The 5,810-nt window shown below is 56.6% G+C and overlaps 1 protein-coding gene across 1 annotated transcript in view; it reads right to left on the bottom strand.

Annotated features, from left to right (window-relative positions):
• ANGPTL4 (angiopoietin like 4) overlaps nucleotides 1-5,810 on the bottom strand; it is a 31,003-nt gene that overhangs the window by 8,774 nt on the left and 16,419 nt on the right. The gene's annotated exons all lie outside the window — the stretch shown is intronic.

The following is a 5,810-nucleotide window of genomic DNA, read 5'->3' as shown; positions in this document are numbered from 1 at the left end:
CCGCCGCTTTGTTCGCCCTCCCCGGCGGCCGCGGCTCAGGCCCTGTATCCACCGCCCGCTCTCGGTCTTGTCCGCCCTCACCCCGGGCAGCCTCGGTCCCTGTCGCTGAGCCCTGACTGCACCAGTCCTCATCTCTGTTCCCATCCTTATCTCCGTCTCCACCCCTGTCCCCATTCCCCTCCTCATGCCATCCCCATTCCCATTTCTGTCCCCATTCCCATCTGCTTTCCTATCCCTAAGGGTCCCTGTCCCCGTTCCAATCCCTACCCTATGCCTATCCCCTTTCCTATCCCTGTCCCCATGCCCATCCCTATCCCATCCCTGCTGACTGTCCTGCCCTTCATCCTGCCCTGGGGCCCCTGATCTGCACCAAGCCCTGGTGCCTGGTCCCCCCCTCCCGTGGATGCACCCGTGTCACCCTCTGAGGCTGTGCCCCTCCGGGACGCGCTGGCCCCGGGCAGAAGGACCCTGTGGGACAGAGCGCTGCTGGGGGACCCTGTGGCATACAGGGACCCGGTGGCACAGAGCTGTGCTGGGAGACCCGGTGGCATAGAGGGACCCTGTGGGACAGAGCTGTGCTGGGGGGCCCTGTGGCACAGGTGGGCGCTGCCAGAGCTGGGGAGGGGGCATGCTTAGGGTCAGCTCCTCTGTACACCTGAAGGAAGCAGAATGTTCACTCCTCTTAACGTTCCTGGTCTCCAAGAGCAACAAGGATGAATAGATCGATCTCTCACTACCCTCCCCCCACAGGTTTCAATCACCCCCTGTGAAAAATGCGCATCTTATTGTATTTGTCAATGTCTTGGACCCTGGTTCCTGGTTCTTCCTTCTTGTTCTGCCCTTTTCTGCTGGCTTAAAGGGATTTTCAGTTCTCTGTGTTTTCTCTCCGTGAAGGAATTCACACACCGCGATGGAGCTGCTGTCGGCTCTGCTCGGATTGGAGCAGATGGAGCCCTTCTGCTCCGTCCCCACGGGGCGCTTCTCTGGATTTTGGAGCCAAATCCGTGCTTCCTCCCGCTCCCGGGTCTGGCCGATGTGAGCCCCCTGGGCCCGGGGCTGCAGCCCCTGGTTCCCGGGCCGAGCTCCTCCACTCAAACACTCAGCACTTCTGCCTCCATCCCAGCGCTGCTGCTCAGAGCCCTGAGCTCAGGCATGGCCCCGGGAAAGGCTTTTCATCATGTCCGAAAATGCCTGGCAGGAGGATTTATCTTTCCAGGAGTCTCCACGCCATCTCCAAGTATTTCCCAAGCTGATGCTGTCCGAGGGGTGAGTGAGAGGCTTCAGAGAATGCACTGAGCAGCAACAGCTCAGGGTGGAGTCACAGAGGTTAAAGAGGAATTTCAGAAATTCCAGCAGGCACACACTCCAGAGAGTCCCAAGCCCCCTCCCCAGCCACTGTTTTCACATTTATTTAATGGTCAGAAGGAATTTTTCAAGTGAGGAAAGAGGGAAAAAAGCCCAGGTATGAAACACTGCAGGAGAAAAAGAAACAATAAAAATGTGAACTTCTTCTTTCAAAATCTTTGTGCTTTGGGGCTGTCCCTTTGTGCTCTCCCTGGCACTATTGCTAGAGAGGAGCTGGGGACATGGAGGTGGTGGTGGTGGGGAAGGGTTTCCATTGTCCCCCTCCAGCAGCCTTCTCTGCTGGGCCTGGGGTCCCTGCAGGGCTCTTTGGGGGGCCTCCAGCTGGCCTGTGCCCCCTTGCCCTCAGGTCATGGCCCCCCTGCCAAGGACAGATCTGCCACCATACCCACCACCCCTGAGCGCTGTTGGGGCTGCCAAAATTTCCCAGATGGAATCTGAAAAATGAAAATTCTCCTTTTCTGCTTGTATTGCTGTTTTTTGGCATCCCAGGAGGGAGCGAGCTGGCAGGAGTCATGCCCGTGGAGCCAGGAGCTGGAGCACTTGGCACCCCAAGAGCCCTCTGGACTGGAAAACACCAACCCTTGAGTCACTGGGACAAACAGGGAAGCACAGTTTCATGTGTTGGCTGTTGCTGTGGGTTAAGACGTCAGGCGAAATGAATCCTGTGTGAGCTCTGCTCCCTCCCACCATTACCCAACACTGCAGCTTGTCCTGAGAAACCACGGGGTTACTCCGAGTCCTGCAGCAGACATGTTACCACTGGTTCTTTTCTGCAGTGGCAGCAGAGAGGGAACGTGAGAAGCCAAGGCCTGTTGAGAAGCCGCATGATTTATGTGTTTTCCTTTGGCTTTGTTTTCCTATTGCAACTTCTCAAATTTGCCCTGAGAAATACACATTTTTAAGGTACACAGTGCAAAGCCCCCAGAGGCCATGAGCTGCCTCAGGCTAGGAATGACCACAGGCTGATGGGAAGGTGCTCTCCACAGAGCCAGGTGCTCTTGAGTTTAAATGGAGCCTACAACAGCCTGGCCAGCAGAGTGTGAGCTCCTGGGGCATTTCTCCATGCCCTGCTCTACCCTTTGTGGGAGAGGGCTGTGGTCAAAATCTCTGTAGGGTTCCAACTGCCCAGCTTGGCTTGGGGCCAGGGAAGGATTGAGGTTTGGTCCCAGGGGATGAAGGACTCTGTCCCCCGTGCCGGTCCTCAGGAGGGACGATATGAGGACACTGCCAAAGCCCAGTGCCTTGGGACCCAGAGCGGCACAGGGACCAGCAGGGCACAGCAATGGCTCTCAGGGCTCTCTGTGGGTGTCTGGGGTCAGCCCTGGGGCAGGGAACAGCAGGCTCCAGAGGAGGTTGTTTTCTGTGGAGATACTCTCAGGAACCAAGGGATGCTCCCAGCCCCACCCTCCAATCCCTATCCTTATTCCTATCACTATATCCATCCCTATCCCTTCTTCCATGCAGTCCCACCAGCTCAGACACCCAGGAAAGGCAGCATCACCAGCACACTTCACAAGTAGCTCCTTCAAAAGCCCCCACATATGTGGTGGCACCTCCCCATCCCCGTCCCTGTCCCATGCATGTCAGGCTGGGAGCGGGTGGGCTGTGGGCAGTGTCTTTGTTCCCTGCCTTTCCCCACCCCGCTCCTTCCCAGGCTGACCTGGCAGGTCACTGTGTGAAAGTTCAGCCTGGTCTGAGCTCACACAAATTCCTGCAGCTGCTCAGCCCCAAATCTCATCACCAGGAGGGAGGGCTGGATGATTTACAGGAAGGTTGCTCACAGTGTTGCTTTGTTGTTAGAAATTGCAGACGTAAGGGAGACTCCAGAGAGAGGGAGTAGGATGTGTGAAATACATCATCACAACTTCCAGGATAAATTTAGGTTTTTCAGAGGAAAGTAATTCTGATTCAGCAGAGGACGGGGAAAATCCAGCACGGATTTCCTACTGCCTCCCCCCTGGGCACAGCAGCACGTCTCACCCAGACAGGCACTGGCAGCATTCCCGGGCAGAGGGGTTACCCCATCTCCCTCAGTCCCTGCTCACACCTGGTCCTGCAAGGATTCATCCATTGCCACCCCAGTCTGGCCCAGCTTGCTGAACCCCCACCCCCAAGGTCACCTATTCCCCCTCTTCTCAAGCAAGTTTGGTGCCTCAAGCTTTGTCACTCCCCACTGTGGAGAAGGACCAGGTGACTCCTACCACCTGCCCAGGCTGGTTGTACCCCAACCCTCACTGCCCCGAGGGGACAGCAGGGTGGCACAGCCTGCCAGAGCACAGCCTCATCCTTTCCCAGCACTGGGAGCACCCCCTCACCCTGCCAGAGGACACCCAAATCTGCTCTTGGCTGCTTCTTGAGCAGAGGTGACTTTCCAAGCAGGGTCAGTCAGAAAGATGGAAAACTGGCCACAGCCATCCCCCCCAGTGAGAAGCATCTCCATGGGGAGCTCAGCCATGTCCTGGGCTCCAGCCCCACCCCGTCTCCCCTGGCTTACCCTGCCAGCACAGGGCAGCCCTGGGTAAACCCTGGCAGCCCAAGTGAGGCAAGATGTTTTTATCCAGGCTGCCATATCTTCAGAGGTTACAGAGGATGGGTGAGGGTTGCAGCCACACTGGGGCTCCTCTCACCTGGGGAAGGTCCTGGGGCCCGTTGGCCCAGAGCAGGGAAATCCATATTCATGTTTGAAAGGCTGACATAAAAGGCCAGCAGTGCTCTCATTCCAAGCAGTCTCCTTATTTTCCTGGCGAGCCTGGATGAATGTTATGCAAGGCTTCACTCCCCTTTATTCTTCCTGCCATCCTGGGCTCTGTGGGGAGCACTGGGGTTACTGTGCAGAAGGTCACACATGCCAGAAGGCAGGAAACCAGAGGGCTTGGGGTAACGTGGGAGGCTTTGCAGCCAGAGAAATCTGACCCTTATTTTTTACAGTCATCTCTTGGTTTAACCAACATGCGTTTCACATTAGGGGCTCTGGCTGGCTGGTCTTGCAGCTGAGGGCTTGGGGAGCTCCAGGTTCCTGGGCATGAAGCTGCACCTTGGCATACTCAATCTGCTCACAGGCCCATGTGGGAAGGGCTGGACCACAGGGACCAGGGCTGGGCTCTGCTCTTCTTGTGTGACAGTGGTGTCTTCTATTTTATCAGCAGCCTTTGGCCAGTGACAGGCAATGGATTGGGTAGAGCCTTTGGTGGGTGTGAGGATGACAGGGGATTTCTGCAGTACTTTCTGAACATCCTTTCATTTCCTTCATGGTTTCTGAAAGGAGATGCCCAGAGCCACTGGAAGGAGAGAGCTGCCATGGCAAGTACAAGCAAAGCCCACAGAGTTTATCCACAGCCCTGTTGTCACTCCTGGGCACCCATCTCCTCCTCTGTGATGGGGACAGAGGCAGCTCTGGCACTGCTTGGCATTTATCAGGCAGCATCTGATAAATGCACACCCCTGTGTGCTCTGGCACAGCCCCTCACAGGCTGCGTCTCCTGATGCAACACAAGCAGCTTTTTTTGGCTGCGCTGTGTGAACACCCGCCAGGTCACTTCTGCTGCCCAGGAAAGGCTTTGGCTGTCCCAGCACACTCAGGATGGGTGTCCACAAGAACCCCTGGGGATGTCCCCTCCTGTCCAACACTGTGCTGGGATGGGTAAGAGCTCTGTGGCCTCCTCACCCACAGCCAGCGGCAGCCACATCCACAAGGGCTCTGCTGGATCTCTGCCTGTCCCCATGGGGCCACAGCTGCTTTTCCTGCTGGGAAGAGACTTGCAGGAAAGTGCAGCAGAGCTTTATACAGGAGGATGACGGGGCACGTTCCTCATGCAACAGCAATGAGAGAAGCACGCAAATTTTGAGGTACCGTCCTGAAAACCCCAGCTGGGCATCAAACCTCTTCCCACTCGTGTCCCTGCTTGGTTTGTGGCTGTGGCACGGCGGTGCTCGGGTTCCTGGTCTGGCTGTGCCGGCCAAAGCTCAGGGAGAGGCAGGGCCGTGCCCGCAGGGTCCGGCCATGTCTCCCCACCCCCGCCAGCTGCATCCAGCTGCGTGCTCAGCTCCCTGACAGCCTGTCCGGGAACAGCAGCCTCGGGCTGCGGCTGGGAGCTCGGGATATTTCCTGCTGTAAAAGTAAAGGGAAGGGTCTGCGGGGTGGGGACCAAAAAACGTGATGAAAACGAGGCTTGTCTGTTGCATGCATTTTCCAAACGGAAATATATCTTTGTCAAGATTTTCCTGCATTTTCATGCTCAGATTCTGGATTTTTCTAGATATTTACACCCTACCTCACAGCACATACAGGCATTAGGAGGAGAAACAGATGAAAATGCCCCAGAGCATCAAGAACGCCAGCAGCCCCTTTCCCACCCCCCTCACCAGTGAAACACCGACAGTGGCTGGGGAAGCTCCAGATCCCCATCAGGGCTGGGAGAGAAGAACCAGCCCCATTTCCAGCCCTG

The sequence above is a fragment of the Geospiza fortis genome, unplaced genomic scaffold (assembly GCF_000277835.1).
Source record: "Geospiza fortis unplaced genomic scaffold, GeoFor_1.0 scaffold254, whole genome shotgun sequence".
NCBI classification, from domain to species: domain Eukaryota; kingdom Metazoa; phylum Chordata; class Aves; order Passeriformes; family Thraupidae; genus Geospiza; species Geospiza fortis.
This window is presented reverse-complemented; position numbering and strand designations above follow the sequence as displayed.